This window comes from Eptesicus fuscus, chromosome 21, assembly GCF_027574615.1.
Source record: "Eptesicus fuscus isolate TK198812 chromosome 21, DD_ASM_mEF_20220401, whole genome shotgun sequence".
Taxonomy (NCBI): domain Eukaryota; kingdom Metazoa; phylum Chordata; class Mammalia; order Chiroptera; family Vespertilionidae; genus Eptesicus; species Eptesicus fuscus.
Genome location: NC_072493.1, coordinates 10,496,096 through 10,519,212, shown reverse-complemented (window position 1 = coordinate 10,519,212; position 23,117 = coordinate 10,496,096). Strand labels below are relative to the sequence as shown.

The 23,117-nt window shown below is 41.0% G+C and overlaps 1 long non-coding RNA gene across 1 annotated transcript in view; it reads left to right on the top strand.

The window, feature by feature from the left end:
- The window catches only part of LOC129147793 (uncharacterized), a 469,419-nt gene that overhangs the window by 291,067 nt on the left and 155,235 nt on the right, over positions 1-23,117 (top strand). The window contains exon 5 of the long non-coding RNA XR_008555003.1: positions 11,794-12,054. This is a non-coding gene — a long non-coding RNA (uncharacterized LOC129147793). The remainder of the gene's footprint in view (positions 1-11,793; positions 12,055-23,117) is intronic.

The following is a 23,117-nucleotide window of genomic DNA, read 5'->3' as shown; positions in this document are numbered from 1 at the left end:
TCACCTGGGGACTTAGTAAAATGCAGAGTCCGGCCCCACTCCTGACCTGCTGAGTAAGCCTGCATTTTTACATAATCCTAGTATGACGGGAATACACAGTAAAGTGTGTGGAACACTGCTCTAGATTATGGTGATTCTCCAGCTTTGCCCCACATTAGAGTCTTTTCAGGAGGTTGGAAAAATATTAATGCCTAGGCCTCACCCCAGACTGATAAAATCAGCATCTTGGAGACTGGGACTAGGCATTGGCATGTTTTCAAAAGCCCCAAGTGATTTCTATGGGCAGTCAAATTTGAGAACCTCTAAGCAAGAAGACAGTGACACTAGATTGACTTAAATTCCTTTGAGAACTCATAATGCTTGGAGTAAATCAGAGACCACCGTATGCATACAGGTGACTTACACCAACCTGGATACCTCCCTTGGACAATCCTACCCACCCCTCTCAATGCCCACGTCCATCCTCCCCCAGAGCCCCCAACCACCCAAGAATTCTTGCCTGAACTTTCGTGGCCCAGCATTCTCCTGCCACCTTCCTGAAGGTCACTCCTGGCTTTTGTTGCTTGTTTTCACCTCTAGATGAGATCACCTGTCTCACATTCCTCTGCTCATGGGCTGTCTCTGTGATTTTCATGGTTTTGGTTATTTGATGGAGGTAGAGGGGCTGGGTGGTGGGAGAGAGTAGGGAGCCTTGATCTCCATTCTTATGTACTCGAACAGAGGCCACTAAAGATGAGGGCCTCACCAGTCTTTTGCATTTAGGGAAGCCTCTACTTCTTATCTCTAACAGGATGGTGCTAATACCCACTATACACTTTGTTTATTAAATTCTAAAATACTTAACACACCGCTTCATATTTCCTTCTGCCCCTTACTATGTGATCGGGCCAGAAAGGATACCATTGTCATGGAGGTCCATGGATAAGGTCAGAGCCAATCCCATAGGAAGGCAGAGTACGTAGAAACTGTGGATTGTGACATTCTCCCTACCTTTGAGAGAGACTATTAGTTTCCCCCCACCCAAGTCCTCTCTCCCTTCTTTCATTGTAATATAATTTCTCTGCTGGTCACTTTGCTGCTGAGAATAAGGACTACATTTCCCAGTCTCCATTGCCTGTGACTAGGCTTGCGAGTCACTTTCCGGGAACCATCCTTAAGAGACAGCTTGTGTGTGCTGTTGTGCCCCTTCTTCCCTATTCCTTCCATCATCCTGCTGCTTGGGATATAGGTGCAGCCATCTTGGGCCATGAAGAGGGGGACCATCCCTTAGGGATACTGGAACAGTGAATTGGAAAGGACTAGCTAGCCTTCTTGAGATGCTTGAAGTGCAATGTCTTGGGCCACTTCCAGTTGGACTTAATGTGAGCATGAAAGGAACTTCCATTTGTTGAAGTTACAATCGTTTTGGCCTGTCTTGACACTTGCAGTCAAACCTAATCTCAACTGAAGTACTGCCTAATGTTCCACATTGCACTTCTGAAGATTTACTTCTTTGGATGTTAAAGACTTGTATCACTCATCAGGAACAATCTGATAAAATAGAGATTCCACAGAATGGGCTCCTAGCTTAAACTTTACAAGCAACATTCTTCGCAAGTCCAGCTCTGGAAGACGTGCAGACAGCACTGAAGGGGCTGAAGGGCAAGGTGGGGGAGTTGATGAAATCTACCCTTTCATCATGCTGCCAACTGCCCTTTTGGGACAACTTGTCTTGGGCCCATAAGGACATGCATTGATTACCTTGGCTGCTGTACCTAATTTTTGTTTCAGTTTTTTATTACGAAAATTTACAAACACGTGGGAAAGTTGAAAAAAGGTTTACAGTGAACACTCACCACCTACATTCAGCTGCTAACATTGGAACACACTTGCTTTATCAGTCTGCCCACCTATTCATCTCTCTGCCCATCCATCAATCCACCTTTTTAAAATCGTATTTCTAAGTACACTGCAAGCATCATTTCCCCTTGAACACTTCCCCACTACCTAAATTTTATTTTTACTTACAACTTCTCTGTTTCTGTTCAAGCCCATTTCCATGTACGAAAGGAGAATTATAACCTAGAGATCTGCATAGGGTTTCTCTGGCCCCTTCCAGCACCTGAAAGTACTGGGCAGTTAGTGAAAGTGGCTATAAAGTCAGACAGAGAAGTCCTTCTGGAGAGTTCGGGCTTCCTCATTCTTCCTCTTACCTTTGCTCTAATATTGTTCTCTAGACCTCTTTGAACCCCCGTAGGTCTTCCCCTAGCCTGACTCCTGCCATTTACTCTCATGACTTACTGAGGTCTAACGGCCATTCCTCGTTAGCCATTCCTTGTTCTCCATCCTCTTCCTACATCAGTGATGGCGAACCTATGACACGCGTGTCAGCACTGACACGCGTAGCCATTTCTGATGACATGCGGCCGCATGCCGAGGATGAAACATTTGCTGCTCCTGAGGATGAAACATTTGCAAAATAATGTTTTTTCCTCAAAGTGACACACTACCCGAGTTATGCTCAGTTTTTTGGCGAAGTTTGACACACCAAGCTCAAAAGGTTGCCCATCACTGCCCTACATCCTCCTCATGCGCTCTGCAGTGAAGCCTGCCCTTCTTTGTCCTATCCTTAGAGCATCTGGCCAGTTGTTCTGTACCTGTCAGGTCCTAGAACAGCATTTCAAAGCTCATGATTTGCTCCTTGCTTCCTGCCTTAGTGCTGCCTAAGGTTGCAACTCAGGCCTCTCCAAAGCCTCAGTCTCCCGAGCATCCCCCTTTCCACCTGCTGGAAACCCCAGAATATCAGACTTCCAGAACAGAAGAGGGAATGGAGAATTCAGTATTCGCTCTCTGAGTCTTCTAGTAACGAGACAACACATAGAGGAATTTGTTTGATAAGTGCTTCTGGTGGTGGAGAACTGACCGTGTGCCAGGAATCACCTAAGCACTTGCTGTGCGTGTGCAGTTCCTCATTTTACCCCTCCAGTAACATGTGAAGGTGGGTACTTTCGTTTCTCTTCCTTTTACAAGTGAGGAAACAGAGGCACCGGGAAGGCAAGTAACTGGCACAGCTAATAAAAGTCTTCTAGAGGGACTTTTTAAACCAGGGACGCTCAGGCTAGAAAGAATGATTTTTTTGGAAGGGGGAAGAATTTGGACGTAATGCTTTGTAGAGCTACAATTATGTTTATATTTTCATGTTTCTGGGTTTGTTTCTCAAAGCAATGTGTTTCAAATGGGGATCTTCAGGGTTCATGAACATCCTTGTGTTTCACTACCTTTTCTTCTAAAGGGCTCTGTGCATTCCTTCAGGCTGAAAAACCCTGGCTTGGCGGCCAGGACTGGGGTCTGTCCTCCAGTCTGCCCTCTCCTGACGGTCATGGCCCCAGACTACAGTCCAGGCCAGGCGTCCTCAAACTACGGCCCGCGGGCCACATGCGGGTGTTTATGCCGTTTTGTTTTTTTACTTCAAAATAAGATATGTGCAATGTGCATAGGAATTTGTTCATCGTTTTTTTTAAACTATAGTCCGGCCCTCCAACCATCTGAGGGACAGTGAACTGGTCCCCTGTTTAAAAAGTTTGAGGACCCCTGGTCTAAGCCATGGGTTGCTCTGTCCCAGAAACCTTACTTCACAGAGCATTTGGAGTAATTTTCTTACTTATCTCACCTGTGCTTTGGGCTAGACGTGGAGCCAAAACCATGACCTCCTGGTTCATAGGCCAATGTTCAACCATTGAGCCACACTGGCCAGGCCAAAAAGAAAAGGAGAGCAGGGCTGGAGAAGGGAGAGGTTGTTCTCCAGGCCAGGAAAAGGCATAGCAAAGGTCCAGAGGCGAGAATCCACCAGAGTATTTGGGAACAGGGGTAGGTTTGTCACCTGGGGTGGCAGGACTGAGAAAGGTAGTGGCTGGAGTAAGGTATGTGGACAGCTTATCTATAGAGCCTGGAATGCCAAGCTAGGGAGGTTGGAGGATGCTATAGGCAGCAGGAGCCAGAGAAGGAACAGAGGAGAAGGACCCCATTAGGGTTCCAGCTTCCACTGAAACCTCAGGTGCCTGGCAGAAACAGTCAAGGTCGCTTCTGAGAGGAGAAGGAGTGAGATGGGGTGGCCGGGGCAGGTCCTGCAGTCCTAAGCCCCTCCTGCCCAGCCCACCAGGGGAGGACGTGGAAGAAGCGGCCTTCCGGTTCTGTCCCTTGGCCACGGGAAGGAAAACACCGAAGCTGAAGATGGCTCAGCTCTCAGACCCTAAGATCGTTTTTAGCCCTTTTTCTTCTGAGAGAAAATGGTCTAATTCTGCTTCTTGAGCTGCCCTTTGCTTCGGTGCAGCATAAGCTGGAGAAAGGGAAAATAACTATTAACTCAGAGAATTGAAATCAGAGAAATGCCGTGAATGGGTCTGTGTTTCTCACAGGCACTGGAGCCCTCTCTGCACTGCACTTGCCCGGGCTCAGAGATCAAGGGCAGCTGGGTCCCCTGATCTAGGGGCCATGCCAGCCGCTCCTGGGCATGTTCTCATCCAGCCCTGCCTGCCCCTCTGAAGATGAGGGCCCCCACTCCTGCCCAACCTCCGCATCTCCCCTGTATGTCCCTGCCTTTATGTGCTGGCCTTCCAGGGAAGCTGAGTTAAACCAACAGATTCGTGACTGTCGGTGATGGTCGAGGGACATGCCAGGAAAGCAAACTTTTCCGTGGGGACAAAGGAAGATAAGGAGAGAGGGGGTGAGGTCAGGGACTGAGTTGGTCCCTAACCTCTTGGTGTGACCGAGTCTCAGCACAGCTGTGACATTAGCAGCCGGCATTTGCGGCACAATAATAATTCTTCAGATCAAAGCAGCTCCGTCTTTAGACAATTATAGTAAAATTGAAGCCCTCCTCTAAAAGAAACACATGCTCGTGTTGTACTCCCCCTCCCCCTTCTTATTTTATTCTTTATGAACAAATTGGTTTTCAGGGCTATAGAAAGAATCGATTGGAAGCTTAAATTCTCACTGTCTGCCCAGGGGTGGATTCGTAGGGGTAGACATGGAACATCTGAAAGCTGATTTTTAAAAAAATTGATATCCAAGAATAAAAGAGAGAATAGTAGGAGATGCTGATCAGGAATGAATAAAGTCTCCTTTTAAGCTGAAATAACCCCCTCCCCCCATCTTCCTCTAGAAAAGCCGGACTGTAATTGCTTGCAATCACTCGGCACAAATTGTCTGCTCCTATTTGCTTTTTAATTTTGTATAATCTGGTCCATTTCGCTCTCTCTGCCTTTGAGCTTAACCTCTCTCTCTCTCTCTTTCCCTCTCTCTTTCTCTTATTTCTTCTCTCTTACTCTCTCTCTCATTAATTCTCCAGGGCTGTTCAAAAAATTAGTTATAATTCCCACTGATATTTGATGGCTTTTACCAAGCAAAGGCACTCAGGGAAAAGAAAAAATACACACACTCACTCACACACACACACACACACACACAATGGAATGAATCTGAGATGCATCTGCTTAAATGTTCATTTCTGCATCCAAAGTATTGTTTATTTCAATGCATTCATACTGTTTCTTAAGGCATGGCAGACATTTTAGTAAATAAATAGACTCACCCCAAACTGAGCAAAAAAAAAACCTGAACAGAAGAGGTGATTTCTCAGAGTAACTGCTCGATTTTCTCCTGTTTTTTAAGGTTTATATTTGCTGGCCCCGACAGGTCCCCATTTGCTCTTGCTCTAAGGGACATGCCTTCTGCTTCGCATGCTGCAGCGTCCAGCCTGCCGCCTGCCCCAACCTGTGCTTGTCCCTGTCCTTCTGTCTGTGTTCTCCTTACATAGGGGCCAACACATCTGGAAGGAGACACATCAGTTGGTGTTGCTTACTTTCCAACTTTAGAAAAGGTGATACGGAGGTGAGGGGGCATTTAGATGGAGAAGTCCACAGTACAAATTCTCATTGGCAGAGAAAAGAAAAGAAAAGAAAAGAAAAGAGGTGGGTGTGAAGAAGAAGCAAACAAAAAGAAAAGCACAGCCCTGGTTTGGCTTTGTGTTTAGAGTGTTGGCCCTTGCATTGAAGGGTTGTGGTTTTGATCCCAGTCAAGGGCACGTACCTCGGTTGCAGGCTCAATCCTTGGCCTCCTCAGGGTGTGTGCGGGAGGCAACCATGGATGTGTCTCTCTCACATCAATGTTTCTCACTCCCCTATCCCCTCCCTCCCACTCTCTCTAAAAATCAAAGGGAAAAAAATATCCTTAGGTGAGGATTTAAAAAAAGAAAAGGAAAGCACAGGCTCTACTGGAAGCTATGGATGCAGCTCAGACTCAAGTATCTTCTTTCTCTGGGCACTATCTGCCCTGGTCTTCTGAAACAGAAACTAGATGTCTGAGGAAGAACTCCAGTTGAGCAGCACAGCTGAGTGCTTGCTTCCTATCCTGCCTCTGGTCCTTACTGCGGGCCTGTTTGCAGAATCCTTAACTTCTTGGTACTTCCGTTTCCTTTTCTGCATAATTGGGGTGACAAGATAGCCTTCCTTATGGGGTTGCTTACAGGAAATAACACCTGGAAGTGCATGGCAGGTACTTGACATGTTTTAAGTGCTCAGTAAATATTAACCACGATTATTATTTCAGCTTACTCGCAAATGATTTAAGATATCAGTCAGGATTCACAGGGAAGCAGACATTAGCCATGGTGTGGAATAGGAATTTATTATAGGCGACAGGCCTTGTGCAGATATGGAAGGAGGTGGGAAGTAAGATCTGGAAGGAGATTTGGAGAAACAGAAAAGTTCCTGGCCCAATGGTTTCACTGGAGAATTCTACCAAATGTTTAATGAATTACCACCAGTTCTACACAGTTTCACCCAGGAGGAAGAAAAAGAGGAAACCGTTCCCAGTTTGTATTATGAAGTTACTATTACCCTGATACCAAGACCAGACTAAGACAGTACTGGGAAAACTACAGACCAGTATCCCTCATGAACATAGAAGCAAAATATTTAAACAAAATTTTAGTGAATATAATTCAGAAATATATAAAAAGAATTATATACCATGACGAAGCAGGGTTCAGTATCCAGGAGTGCAAAGTTGGTCAAATATTCAGAAATCAAACAATATAACCCACCATATAAATGGGCTAAAGAAGAATAATCCCATGATAAAGAGGAAATAATGACAAAATTCAATACCCATTCATGATAAAAACTGAACACAAGCTAAACATGCAAAAAAAATCAATTGTATTTCTATATATTAGCAATAAATACATGAAAATCAAAATTAAAAATAACTTTCACTTATACTAGCTATAAAATGAATGCTTAGGTGTAAATCTAGAGATATAGCATGGGTATGTTGAAAACTACAAAATGCCAATGAGAGAAATCAAAGAAGATCTAAACAAATGGAGAGAAATAACTATGTTCATAGTTTTTAAAACTCAATATAGTAAAGATGTCAAGTCTCCTTAGAAATATAGAATCAATGCAATTCCTATAGAAATCCCAGCAAGAATTTTTTTATAAATATAGGCTAGAACATTTAAAAATTTACATGGAAATTCAAAGGAACTAGAATAACAAATTGTTTTGAAAAAGAAGAGTAAAATGGGAAGAAATCAATCTTATATGGCTACAGGAATCAATGCTGTGTGGTATTGTCATACAGATCAATGGAGAAGAATAGAGAACCAGAAATAGACACACACAAAATATGTCCAAATGATTTTTGACAAAGATATAAAAGCAATTCAATGGAGGAAAGATAGCCTTGCAGCAAATGTTGCTGGTACAATTGGATATCCATGGACAAACAGAAATGCACTTTAATCTACTAGTAAATTCACACCATTTACAAAAATTAACTCAAAGTAGATCACAGAGTTAATTATAAATCATAAAACTTTTAGGAAAAAATAGGAGAAAACCTTCAGAATCTAGGGCTATGCAAAGATTTTGTAGACTTGATCTCAAAGCCCAAGCCATCTAAGGAATACTTGATAAATTGGTTCAACAAAATTAAAAATGTTTACTCTGTGAAAAGTCTTTTTAGGAGAACTAAAAGACAAGTTACAGACTGGGAGAAAATATTTGCAAAGCACATATCCAACAAAGGACTAAGTTTCTAGACAATATAATAACTCTTAAAACTCAATAGTAAGAAAAGCAAACAATTCAAGTAGAAAATGGGCAAATGACATGAAGAGACATTTACCATAGATGATATGCACTTGGCAAGTGAGTACATGGATAGATGTTCGATATCATTAGCAATTTGGGAAATACGAGTTAAAACCATAATGAGATAATATCACATACCTATTAGATTGGGTAAAATAAAAAATGGTGACAACACTAAATGCTGGCAAGGATGCAGAGAAATCCAATCACTCATACATTGCTGGTAACAATATAAAATGATACAACTGCTCTAGAAAAGAGTTGGTAAAACTAAACATGTAGTTATACAACCCAGCAATTGTACTCCGGAACATGTATTCCAGAGAAATGAAAACTATGTCAACCTCTACATGATTGACTATAACAACTTTATTTATAATAGCAAAAAACTGGAAGTAAGCCAGATGTCCTTCAGGGGGTAAATGGTTAAAAAGCTGTGGTACATCCATACCATGAGGTTCTACCCAGCAATAAAAAAGAACACCCTGAACCAACCACCAGAGAAATTATGCTGAGTGAAAAAAGCCAATTCCAAAATATAAAATACTTTATGATTTTATTTACATAGCATTCTTGAATTCACAAAATTATAGAAAAAGAGAATAGATTAGTAGTTTCCAAGGATTAAGTAGAGAGTGGGGATGGGAGGAGAGTGGGTGTGGCTATAAAAGGGCAGCAGGAGAGTTCCTTGTGGTGATGGAAATGTGTATCTTCACTATATCATTGTCAGTATCCTGGTTGATATTAAATTATCATGTACTGTCATTTTAGATGATGGTATCATTGAAGGAAACTAGGTAAAGTGCATGCATTCTCTCTGAATTATTTTTTTCAACTGCATGTGATTGATGATTATCTCAAACAGTTTAATTAAAAAAAACACAGAGGCTCAATGTATCCAGACACTCCATAAGCTTTTCCACATTTAAAGTAAAATTAACTTTTTTTGGTTTTTCTGATCTTGTTTGGGGGAATTAACTTGATATATCTCAAATGTGTGTTCATTCTTTCATTTCTCCTAGCTTACTGGTACCCATCAACAGGTACATAAGTGTGATAGAAAGAGTGTAAGTGTTACTAAAGCCCATGGATGAGTTTGTTTATTAGCTGCAGTAATTAGGCAAATGAGCTTCCTAATAAGCAAATCAGTTAGAACAGTGTAGATTGGGATATTTATTCTCCTTGTCATTGTAGGCAGGTTTCCGTTGGTACTAATATAAACCTTTATTGACACGTTTAATTATGTAGGTTCCTTAATTGTTTAAAGCAGGGAAAAGAGAGTTTACAGAGCACACTATAAAAAATCATTTAAATCGTTTTTAACAAAGAGGGGGAAATAACATACAAAAGCATACAAAAATGAGATAAAGATTGTGGGTGAGGCGTAGGGGGAGGTAACTGGAATTAGGGAGAGTGGGGTGACTTAAGGCTAAAACCAAGAGTCAGAAGAGAAGCCCGAAGCTCAGGTAAAAGAATCCTCCTTGGATTTCTTAGATAGCAGGTAACCACTGCGGGGCTGAAAAACGTATATATCTAAGAGGAAAAGAAAATGGAGAAGTAACAAGAAAGAAAGGGGATTCAGAAAGAGGGAGAGAGATATCTTTAAGGACAGTATTGTTTAGTTGGCTAAAGAGGGGACAGAAAAGTGAACAGTGACCGTGATCCCCAGAATAGTCACGGGGATGTGATGACACAGGCCAGAATGGTTCAGGCACTTTTCTGTGAAGCCCGTAGAAAGTAACAGGAAAACCTTTTAAACAACTGAGCTTCATGCCCCCTTCTTTAGCTGGTGTCACAGTCGTCCCAGGAGGAGCGGGGATGGGGGAAAATACAGCCCACCTGACTCATAGCCTCTGAGCTAGGCTGTGTGCTAAGAACTTCCCCTGCTTTATCTCGTGTAGACATCACCATGGAGCAGATATTACTCTCTCATTTTATAGGTGACTGAATGCGGTTCAGAGAGGTTAAGTAGCTCGCCCAGGGTCATTCTGCTAATAAGTAGCAGATCCACATGGAAAGAAACTTTCCAGCTCCCACAATGCGATCAAAGCCAGGTGCTGCAGGGCCGCCACTGGTGGGGGAACGTCCCCTGAAAGGAAAGGCCAGGCCTCATTGTATCCACCCCTGAGCTCAGGATTTCCACTCCCACTGGCACTTCTCATTACCTCTGACCCACCGAGCTGGTTTTAAGGGAGCTGCTACCCCATGGAAGAAAACTGTCAGTGTCTTCAATAAAAAGCCTACTGTATTAGTTGTAGAGAGAAGGTGCAGGGAAGGGAGAGTTGTGGGTCTTCCAGTCTGCTCAGCAGCAGGAGGTTCAGCCCCCTCCATTTGTGGTAGTGCCCCTCCATCGCTAACCTAAAGCAATCAGTGGAGTCCCTTCCTCTCTAGTCTGTCTGATCCTAGAGCCCAGGATCCTTCACCATGCTGAAGGGAACTTATGGGCAACCTTCTGCGTGACCATTCAAGCACTTTTGCCTGAAAGGTAATTACAGTTTCATTAAAAATACAGAGGCTCAATGTATTCAATGACTCCACAATCTTTGTCACCTTAAGTCACCTCCCTCTCCCTAGTCCCAGTTACCTCCCCCTGCTCCTCACTTAAAGGGGAGGTAGGCAGAGAATTATCACGACTTAAAGTGTATGCATTTGAGCCAGGCCAACTGGTTGGGCATCAGCCTATGAGCACATGCCCAGTTGTGGGCTCACTCCCCAATGGGGGCATGCAGGAGGCAGTCAATCAGAGATTCTCTCTCATCACTGATGTTTCTCTCTCTCTCCCCCTCTCCCTTCCTCTCTGAAATAAATAAAAATATATATATATATTTTAAAAAGTGTATGCATTTGATTTTCAGTAGTTGATGCTTAGTAATTCTTTGTTAAATAAATAAATGACCAAAAGCAGCTTGATTCAATCTTTCCATCCAGATAGAAGGTGGAATGACATCTGGCTCCCACTCACTAGGCCTTGGAGCAGCTCTTCATTCATTTTGAAGTTGTAATTTTCATTTTGATGTCAAGGCAACGACTTTTAGAACCTGAATAGAAGAGATGAAAGGTTGTGACTTTTTTAGTAGAACCTGCTTTCCACCATTACTAGCTGTGGTCTTTTCTGTCAGAACACAGAGTGGGGCAAAAGTAGGTTTACAGTTGTTCATATGAAAAATAATACCGTAGTTAACAAATAATAATACAAGAATAAATTTTGTTTCACATACAATTGTAAACCTACTTTTGCCCCACTCTTCGTTGTCCTATTTTCAGTCTTGAGCGGTAAGTGTTCTGTGCCAAGAAAGGAACATTTCCCAAGGAGATCCAATGTCTTGGATGTTTTCTAAAGATGTAGCCCCTGTGACACTTGGGTTTGTCTTTATCTTTTTGCTTTGTGTCATATGGAAGGTAACCTGTGAAACCACATGGGCTCTCCTGTGCTGCAAGAGATGGAAGGAAGGAAGGAAGGAAGGAAGGGAAGGAAGGAAGGAAGGAAGGAAGGAAGGAAGGAAGGAAAGGAAGGAAGGAAGGAAGGAAGGAAGGGAGGGAGGGAGGGAGGGAGGGAGGGAGGGAAGAAATCTCTTCAATTTGGAAATTAATTTAGTCTCTAGCTACTTTAAGAACTTGAAAAATTGACCAAGCTCTTTCTTCCCCCTTTTCTTTCTAGGGACTTGAAAAGGAAAACGAGGAACAAGTATAAAGTGTCCCTGTGTCATAACCCTGCCCTATTCTCAGGGAAGTGAACATACGGAAGACTGTGGGACATCCTAGCAAAAGAGGTGAAAGGCTCCTGACTTGGAAAGAACGCTGCCTATCGCTTCCCCCGTAAGAGGGAGCACGCCTCCAGCACCCCGGTGTTGTCTGGACTATTCGAAGACAGCAGTACAGTTTCCTGGGCTGGAGGAGTCTGACCAGCAGTTTTGTCCAGGTAAGTGAGGCTCTTACTTCAGTTTCTAAGAAACATGAAGAATAAAAATGAAGCAGTGCCCTGTGATTCATGAAGGAGCTCCTACCACCTGGGAGCCCCTGCCAACCCAGGTCAAAGGATTTCTCCAATTGACCCCCTCACATCTTCCCAGATCAAACAGATCTCTGTAAAAATGAATTGGTACCTGCTTCTTAACCAACAAATATTGGAGGGGGAAATGCAATATTAAAAAAAGAAGAAATTTACATGTGTATTTTCTCCTGACACAGTTTTAAAAGCTGTTTACAGCTGATTTACAATGCTCATAGTATTCAGGTTTTCATTTGAAATTCTAATAAGTCCTTTGAATGGGTTGGAGCTTGTGTGAAAGTAAAGGGAATGAAATGTCTTCGTTGAATTGTCAGGTTATACTGGCTTCCTTATGGACATCCTAGGTCTCTCTTCAGAGACACCTTTCTTTCCATGGAATGTGGTTGAGTTGATTTGGGCAACAAAAACAAATATGCAGCGGGAAGAATCACTGCGTAGAACCATCATGTGTGTGCACTTATGTAACTACCTGGGTCTATATTTTCTACCCACTCATTTGCATGTTCCTTTGATGCGTGAATGAATTGGAAAATTTATCTTTTCCATTCTCCTGAGAAATTCTCCCCTAAGAGTACAATTGCCAAGTTTTCTGGGAAGTGTTTGGGCTTCTCAGATCAGAGGTGCTATTTTTGTGGCCTAACGCACTCACCTCTGTCCCCAAAGCAAATGTTAGCTGATACAAAAGCCAGACGTGTGGATCTTGTTTCCTGTCACGAGGCCATGCTCTAATTTTATGAGCTACCCCATCTGTGATGGACACCAAACAATGCATAATGGTTTAAAAAAGACAGTCAGGTCGGAATTTGTAATGATAAGCAACCATTTGAAAATCATTAAAAAAAAATAAGGGGCATGTTCTAGGCATAAAAGGTCTAATTATCATTTGGTCTGACCTTGGCAAAGATAAATCAAAGCCCAGGTTAGTTTTCTTATAGCAGTTTTTTTTTTTAACTGCCTTATGCTTTATATCCTATCTTCTCCAACATTGTTATCATAAATGATAGAAAAGTCTTGAATATTTGCATAACATTATAGGAGATTTGTGGCTGAAAGGATAGGATGTTACTTATGCAAACCAGATATATCTTTTCTCATGTGTTTGTAGTCACTTCTCAGGCACAACCCCCCCCTCCCCCCGCCCTTTTGGTGGAGGGAGTGACATTCCTTGGGAAAAGAAGCAGTAATTGTGAAGCTTTGAGTGGGATGAGGAATGAATAGGAAGAGAAGGGATTGAGAAATGTGTAAATTGCTCTTTTGAGAAATTTGGCTGTGAGAGTGAAGAGGAAGAGTAATTGGTAACTAACCTGGGTAAAATTTCTGGAGAAATTGCTGAATTTGTTAGGTCTAATGGTCCCATTACTGTTTTCAGGAATTCAAATAACATATATGAAATCCGCATAAGGTATTTATTCCCTTTGGATTGCTATCAGGTTCAAAACTCCTACTAGTTTTATTAAGTCTGCTGAGTTTGCTTCAAAGAACCCCCAGTCTTCATGTCATCTGTAAAAAATATTCTGGTTGAATAAGGGTTTTGCTCTCTAAAATAAAAATAGCAGATATCTGAGATAGCAGCAAAGGCATGGTAGCATATCATAGTCTCATAGGATGTTCCAGGTTTCTATTGTTGTCTTACAAACCATCCCAAAATGCAATTATGTAAGACAACGATTTGATTGTGCTCATGGATTCTATAGGTCAAGAATTTGGATAGGGCTCAGTACTGTGATGGGCACCAGACAATGGTTAATTGAGAATAGATTCTTAGATATGTTGGATTCAACTGCTGCCTCTTCATATGACAATATTTCCAGCACCAGAAGTTGGAAACATGTTTTACTTAACTGGGATTTCCTGTGTGCCTTAGACTTTTTAGTGTCCTTCTGCCAGCAAGAAGAGTTCATTATATTTTTAATGTGATTAAACAATTAGAACAAAATGGTGATTTTTATATACAGACATTGATGAAAGATGTGTTTTTAAAGCAGTAAATTAAAATCTCATTAATATTTCAGTGAGGATATTTTGTTCTTCTCTGTTTCATCTCTATTTTTGACCTATGGCTTAGAGTTCACAGCATGAAGGAGATGGTGAAATCTGTTCACCATAAAATGTTAATTATAAGTAAATTACAGCACAAACGTTCAATCAGACACATTAATTCTACATAAAGTGAATTATTGTAGCAGAAAATTTTGAAATGTGACTGAATTTTGTAATCTTCAGTTTTCTTTTTCTACCACTTACACCAACCCGGAATCCCATGGGTTTATCCCAGGAAGTCTGAGCCCTTTGTGTAGTTTTGAGCTTACTCTACTCACTGTGTTTTGAAAGTTAAATACAGTGTGCATACCCCATCTCTCCAAATGCTTCTTGAAATTGCACATAGTTCTGTCTGCCCCATGGCAACTTAAATGAAAACTTTGGTGTTTTTCAAGCAGATAGTTGGACTTTCAAAATGAAGGTGTTGGATTTGTCATATGAAACATTCTCTCCTACAATATAAAAAGTTCTTCCATATAAGATATAGATTAGTGTTTAATTGTCATTTTACATATCATAATTTATATAGAAAATGCTTAAAATATCCAGACAGCATGTGGCTCATTCTGTCAACTATGTTAATTATTCATTAATAGCAAAAATAGTGGTGCTTCCTTGAATAAGAATGCCTCTGTATATTTGTTTTGTAATTAGATATAGGCATGCTGCTTATTATTAACAGGAATTGAATGCAGTGACTAGATGTCATGGACATAAAAGAACCCACAGATTTTTATTACTTGGTGCAAAACTAACTCAATTCAAATAACAAGTAGTTAAAGGAATTGCCTAGTAGGGGTTCTTAACAACTAGCTGGCCCTCTGGTCTAAAGAAGTGGTCGGCAAACTGCGGCTTGCGAGCCACATGCGACTCTTTGGCCCCTTGAGTGTGGCTCTTCCACAAAATAACACGTGCGGGCACGCATGTACAGTGTGATTGAAACTTCGTGGCCCATGCGCAGAAGTCGGTTTTCGGCTCTCAAAAGAAATTTCAATCGTTGTACTGTTGATATTTGGCTCTGTTGACTAATGAGTTTGCCGACCACTGGTCTAAAGTATTTTGTGATGGTTCTGATTTGTCTCCTACCTAACAAGGTCTAGTATATCCCTGGTGGATCTAAAATGTTTATATTGAAAATTTGGGTCACATTCTGGAGGATCCCCATGTTAGTTCCATAAGTTAAAGCTGTGGACTCTCTCCTAGTCTCATCTCACCCACTGTGGCAATATTACATCCAGGTGTCCATTCTGTGACCTCACGAGACTCTGTGACATGTGTTGTTGTGTACCAATGTCTGGCTTCTGTATTAAGGATCTGTGTTTCCATTAGTTGAAGGGCGAGTCTTTGCTTTGTTCTCTCAGATAAGCCATTCTATTTAATACCCATGAAACTCAACAGAAGGCTGAAGTAGCCAAGAAAAATAGAAACGCTTTATAGAATGCATTAATAAGGAAGATGCACAAATTGGAATCAAGTACTATTAAGAGAAAGAGACTCCTATTATAAGAGGGATAGGAGAAAGAATTTTCAATTTGCTAATGGCAGAAGCTGTTAATCTGCAAATGTATGCAGTCATTGGTGAGTCCTCCTCTGACATGCTCAGAAAACTTGGAGGATTAAAATATCTGAGAGAGCCAGAATTAGGGATCTGGTACCATTAAGAGAAAAGGATCATCAGCTTCCTAAGAGGCTAGATCCTCTAAAGAAAATAGAATAAACAATGTAGTAAAGCTAAATGACACCTACTTTCATTTGAAACTATAGGCAAAAATATTTTTTAAAAAAGATGATGTGATGCTTCCATTATAATTTTCTTCCCCTTTCTTTATGTCTCAAGTCTCCATTCTGGCCTCTTAGCATCTTTCAGCATATATTTTCCTTTTCTGTTTTTGAAAATCACAAATATATTCACAACAAAATGTTAGAAGCCTATATATTTTTTCTTGTATAGAATGACTCTTGTTTTTACAAAAAAAATGTACATGTTAACTTTATAAAATTAAGAACAGTAAACTACAAAGAAGAAAGTAGAATTTCACTAAATACTCACCTCTCAAAAATTGTCATCTTTCATATTTTGTGACTATGTTCCCAAGCATTCATTTAATATATGTATATAAAAGAAAAGAGCCGAAGGGAAAGAAAGAGGCAGAAACAAAGAAAGAGAATGAAAGGTTCAAAGAGACAGAAAAACTGAGATTTAAAGAAAGGGATTATGTATGAAAAAGGTAAGAAGTATTAAATGTAATGTTATTCAACTTTGTTATATGAAAATTTAACCCAAAAATTATATAGGTGAAGCTGAGGGTATTTCTGATTCTTAGAAAATATTGTGTGTTTTTTTAATTAGAATACAGTTCTTAAATGATATATCTCTGATTTAAGGAAAAAAGATAAGGAAACATTTTTGTTTAGATCCATTACTCTTTTTTAACTTCATGTTTCTATATTATATTGATTGACTCCCTGCTTAAAATATGAGGAAAATTAACACACAGCTATTCAATTTCCTTTGCACACCTAATATTTGTTGGTCATTGCTTTACTTTGATATAGTTTGTAACATTTGTCATCTTGTTTTGAAATCATAAATACTGCATTTACATTGTCATATCTTTATACTTCTATATTTAAATAACAATTCAGTGCTCAACTCAAATTTTTAGAACATGTTCCCCATTCTTGTGTTTTTAAATTACAATTTCTCTTTTAGTTGAATATGTTTATTTGTAGACTTATAAAAGGTTTACATGTCTTAGTATATGTTTGTGCATGCTTGAGGATATCTATTGCCTTTATACTCAAGGTGCAGTGTGAAGGCGCAAAAAAAAAAAAACACAAACAAGAAAAATGGATAATTGAAAGGATACTTTAGCTGGCTATAAAATTTTCAGGTTATACTTTTTTTCGTCAGAAATTTGTAGACCTTTGTTCATTGTTCTCTGGCACTGAGTACTGTCCTTTAACCACAAAGTTGTCATTTATATTTTGTTTGATTGGTAGATAGGATCATGGATTCCATATTCTGAGTTCCTTCATGTTTGAGACTCTCTCACTGTTGTGATTATATCTGAACATCAACTTGACTGAATATGATATTCTACAGAGCATTCTATTTTCTTTAGAACTTTGTAAATATTGTTTTCTTGTCTTCTGGGATTAAGTGTTATGGAGTAGAATGAGGCTTACCTAATTTTTCTGTTTATAGAGAACTTAATTTTTGTACTTGAATAACTAATGAATTTCTTCGTTATTTTTTAAACTCTGCAACTAAACCAAGATATACGCAGCATCAACTAATTTGTATCAGTTTTTCCTAGAATATACTGTGCCCTTTGGTTGATATATCTATTTCTTCATTTTTTAAAGCATATATTTTTCTTATATATCTGTTTTTCCTCCCATCTGTTGCAATCCGTATCCAGGGACATTGGTTATTCTTTCCCTATTATCTTTCTTATTTTTTCTCTTTTTCTTTTCATTCACTAAGATTATTTCATGCCTTTTCCCTATGCCACTAATTCTATTTTCAGTCATGTCTATTCTTTTCTACCTATGCTAAGTTACTTATTAGTTATATAATGATATTTTGATCCTCAATTTGTCTCCTAAGCTCCACAGTCTCTTTTTTATGACATTATTTTTTTGGGGGGGAGGTTGTATTTTCTTCCAGATGGGTTTTTCACCTCTCTTTTAATGTCTTCTTTTTAAAGTATCCTTTTTCTCTTTCTTAACTTGTAATCTTTTGAGATCCTGGCTTAATGTGGAGAGGTCTCTTGTTAGATTCATTACCTGGATGGGCTCTAAGCATATTGATATCTGTCCCACCTCACATGCAGCAAGGCTTTCAAATCCAAAATCCACATTTGCAGGTTTGGCAAACATCCTCAAGACTGTGGGATAAAGGGTGTCTCTCCTGTTCTCTTACCTTTCACAGTTCTGGTAGTCCCTTTAGTTTGACCAGCTCCTTGATCTCTCATTAGGTCCTCAATGTTTTAAAAATGTTTTTACTATTTTATCCAGCATATAAAGTTCTTTCCAGTGGAAGGGTGTTTGCCATTATTGAAAGTGGAGGTCCCTTCATATTTTAACAAAAATTTGTTTATTCATTTGTCTTGTTCCTGTTTATTATGAGAAGCCCTATGGAGAACTTATCTTTGCACTAATAGATGTTAAGTAAATTCTTCTTCACCTCCTCCTATTTAATCTGAGACCCATCTTTCCTCTCACAAAAGCTTCATGTGTTCTCTCCTGTTGTATATATCCTGAGTGCTTTGTCTTAGAGAACCAAGGGTTCCGCTCCTTCTCCTGAGACTTTCTCAAATGTCCTTCATCAGGCTTGACTTCACCTAGTTGGTAATGTATCTTACTACCCTGTAGACCTTCTTCTAAAATGTTGAACCCAGACAGATTTTCTAGTCCATGTCACTGATAAAACTCTGAGGTTTAATAGTGATAGGTAGAGGGCTTCTGTTCTTGAAATTACTTTCCTGACTCAACCCACCTTCAGTTTGTTTCTCTCTAAGTTGTGAGATATTTGGGGAAATTGTAGATGTTTTCTCTATTTTCTTCTACCAATTAATTATACAGTTCAGGGTACAGTTGAAGGCAGCATTTAGGCACATCAAAATATTTTCCCCTCTTCCCCAACTGATTTTTTTTTTAAGTTCATCACTTGAAATTATACCATTTTCTTTGTTCCACTATTGCTGGTGAGCATCTTGCTGATTTTTCACTACTTCTTTTTCCTTTTATTAGATACTAGAGGCCCAGTGCATGGATTTGTGCACTGGTGGGGTCCCTCAGCCTGGCCAGCAGGGGTCAAGCCGAAACTGGCTGTCCGACATTCCCTGAGGGGTCCCGGATTGTGAGAGGGCAGTTCTTGGGTGACACACCCTGGAATCGGGCTCCCCCCTCTCTGGTTCCGGGTACGTCACCTGAGAACCGCAGCTGCCAAGTCACCACAGCTCGGCAGCTCCTGCATTGAGTGTCTGCCCCCTGGTGATCAGTATGTGTCATAACTACCAATTGGACAGTCAAACAGTCGGACAGTCACTTAGGCTTTTATATATATAAATTTGAGCAGGGAGATTCTATGATACAAATTCACTTCATCATCTTCCCCCCCAATCCAAGATTCTGCATATGAATAGAAGACACCAAGTGACCATATGTCTTCATTTGGGCCTCTCAGATATAAACCCTGAGACAAGTTAAGGTAGTTTATTTTATGGTGATCCAAGGAACTGGGAGAAATGTGGGGAAGCAAAGCAGGGAAGAAAAAAATGCTAATAAAGACTATATTAGGGAGCAAATTATCATTGTGGGCCCCTGGAGCTTAATTTCACTGGTAAAACTCAGGAAAGAGTTTAGAAAACACAGTTCACCGTTATTCTGCCCAAGGGAGAAGGGAGCTTATGTATTTACACACTAACTCCTGTTATTCATTGGTTGAGAACTGCTCTCAGGTAGTAATTCCCTCTCACTTCCTGCCTCCCTCATGCACAGGCAGTGTGGCAGGCTCAGGTGATCATAGAAAGATCTCAATAATATGCAGGCTCTAGAAGTTGGGCTGCCATGACCTAAAATGGTAAAATCCAAAGATGACCAGAACACACTGTGACTGAATTCCAGGATCTTGGGACTTTGATAGAACTAGACTGGGAGGAAGGAGGATTGTCCCAGGGCTGCTCAAATATACCACTTGGGTGGTCTCTACTTGACATAAAGTATAGATATTCGGCAGTGGTAATTAAGTTAAAATGAGGTCACCAGAATGGGCCCTAACCCAAGATGACTGGTGTCCTTATAAGAAAAGGAATTTGGACACAGACATGCACAGAGGGACAAGAAGATGGCCAGCTACAAGTTAAGGGGAGAGGCCTCAGGGAAAACCAACCTGCTGGTGCCTGACTTCAGACTTCTAGGCTCTGGAACTATGAAACGATAGATTTCCATTGTTTGAGCCCCTCAGTACATGGTCCTTTGTTATGGAAGCCCTAGCAAATGAACGCAGATGTCCTCCTCCTTTTGTAATCTCTCCTTCCCTTTTGCCTTCTTTTAGGTGACCTGTCTAGGCTCGCTGATACTTCTTCTTCTTGTGCTCATCTTTAGAACACCTCCCACCCTTCCTTCTTCAGGTTCCGGTGATGTATCTTCACTGAGAACTGTCACTTCTTTGTGGTGCTACCCAGGCCCCCATCAATGGGGATTAGACCTGGAGTCCTGTTAGGAGAGGAAACAGTGTGAATCATGTTGAGCAAGATTTCACTCACACAAGACGTTGCCTGCCATCTCTTCCATTTGCTATAAAAAGCACACATGTTAGATAAATTCGTGCTTGTGTTTGCAGGGCACATCCGTTTAGTATTTCTGCAGATATGACTTTGCTTAAGTCTTCCCACATTTCAAGTCATTGGTTTTTAAAGACCCTAAAACTCAGAGAGGTTAAGTAAAACTTGATCGAAATTATACAGCTAGCAAATGGCAGAGCTGGAATCTGAAGCCAGGTGCCGAAGGCCAGTGACAGCTGCCCTGCAGTGCGGGCCATGTCTCTCTCCTGTGAACAGCACTCTCACGATCTTTCTACTGGCCGATATAATTACCTCTGGCTAGGTGTTTGCTCATGAAGCATTTTCACCCCAGCAAAGTTGGAAGCTCTGGGAGGTGGGTTCTAGGCTTTGATTTCTGTTTACTTACGGTGTTTGAAAAACATTTGTTGATTGAATGGCTAAATGGACTGTTTTACCAGACAATTTGGCACTTCTCTTGACAACCAGCTTTCAAAGATATGCGCAAAAAGTGACAGGACTCTCACAATGTTGATCTGGTCTTTCTAGACAAATGTTAGGAAAAGGTACGTATAAAAATAACACCGTGGATTGACATTATATTACAACAATTATAATTATTATACCCTGTTTTTATATAGCTCCCTTCCTACCCCTCTAACCCCAACTAAGGGGCTCATAGTCATTTGTAAGCAGTGGGCCTTATCCTGCTGTTAAATAGAAAATAAATTGCTTATCTCTTGGAAGAGAATTAACTCTTTCAGGGCACTGGGGTACCATTTAGTAAATTAGTAATCCTCTAAATGGCACTCTAGATACATAAGATCCCCCATATACACTGGAAAATGAGCGTGTTCCCAGTGCTTAAAAGAAACCAGGGCATGCCTAACAGAAATCAGACAGTAAGCTTAAAATATGTGTAATGTACTTAACTCTCTCCTCTAATAACTTTGTGTTCATTCTCATAGAAATCTGTTTGTGGCTAAAGATGAATCTATTTGCTAAAAGCTGGCACTTCTGATCTTTTAATCTACTAACATGAGAGCAATAAAGGGGAAAGGGGCAGATGATAGAAAAGTAGAGTGGGGGTGTTTATATACATGGATCAGTGGCATTTCGTTCAGCTAAACAGATTTTGAGAAACTGATCAATTTTTTTCAAAACTATTTGAAAGGCCCGGCTTGATAGTTCCCTTAGGTCTCAGAAATGTCCATCTATTACCAAAATAGTGGTTAGTGAATTGGAATTAACCTCATGGATCTCCTTGAGGGCATCGGTAAGGTAGGTAGAGGTGCAAGCATGAATCAGCAGTAGCTTTAGAAATTCTAGTCTCCATCAGTCAAAAATGAAGTTGAGGAAATTAACACAGTCTCAGAGGTAATACAAATGTTTCATGGTGGGTGTAGAGAAACTGGTATTGAAGCAGCCCATTTTTTGCAAAGCATATCGACTGCAGCCTCTCTCTCTTGTTTTCACTTAATTTCTCTTAACTTCCCTCACATGCTGTCTTTCAGATATTGCTCTCCCAACATTAGGTACTGGTCACCTCATTTCATTGAAACATTTTGGACTTCAATCATTAGCTCAAATGCCTTTTGGATGCACTTGCTCATTGGGTGTTGCTACAACTGAATTCTGATTGTAATTCAGTAACACATTATTGATTGTTGAGGCTTTTGGTTTATGTGCAATGAGATAGATTTGGGAACTGGTGGTGTCTTATTGATGTTCTGATTTGTGCTGCTGGGAAGCTCATTGGATGGTCAGAGGGGTTGCTGCCAGGCAGTTTGGCAGTTCAGTAAACACTCTGTGGTTATTCCAGCAGACCGAGTAGCATCCCATCAGCCCTCTCACTTAGATCCCATGCACCGAGGAACAGCACATTGGACTACTCACCCCATCCTCTTCCTCTCCCAACCCCAAGTCCAGGAGTTCCCTCTTGCCAAAGCCTCGCCGCTCTTCTTTGATTTTCCCTTTCCTCTCCCTGCCACATTGACAGCCAGCGGCCAGGGCCCTCTTTGCACAGGCCTCCACTTTTCAAGGTCAATATGCCACGTAAGTTCAATTTCAGCAATGCACACTTCCTCAGGTTCCAAGGAGCGTCCTTCCAGAGAAGAATCAGCAGGCTGCTGAAGGTATCAAAGCAGATCAGCAAAATGTCCTGAAAGGGGGAAGGAAGGATAAGCCACCTAAGACGAACGGCCTTCATTTTCCAATAAGCACCGTGTCTGGTGGCAAAAATAAACACAAGTAGGGAAGTGTATACGCAGTCTCATCGTATAATTGCAAGATGCTTTTCATGCATCACTCAGGGACTGAAGTGCTGGTGCCCGAGGAAGCAGCTCATGGTTTCCCTCCGGCACACACACATTTGGCATTCAGTGGTACCCTGGCATGAGCAAAAGGCCAAATGCACCAGGCTGGAGGATTCCATCACCATCACCCCCTAATGCTCATCGTCTGAAGGTGACGGGCAGCTGCAGGAGTCCTGTGAGCTCACAGGTAGCACAGTGAGGTGAACAAAGCTGGCATGAGAAGCAGATTCACTCATTCATCTCCCAGGTGACCCTTTTAACATTCCACACCACAGTTAATCACCAGGCAGTGTGTTGAACCACGGAGCCTAGTCAGCAGTGCCCTTCT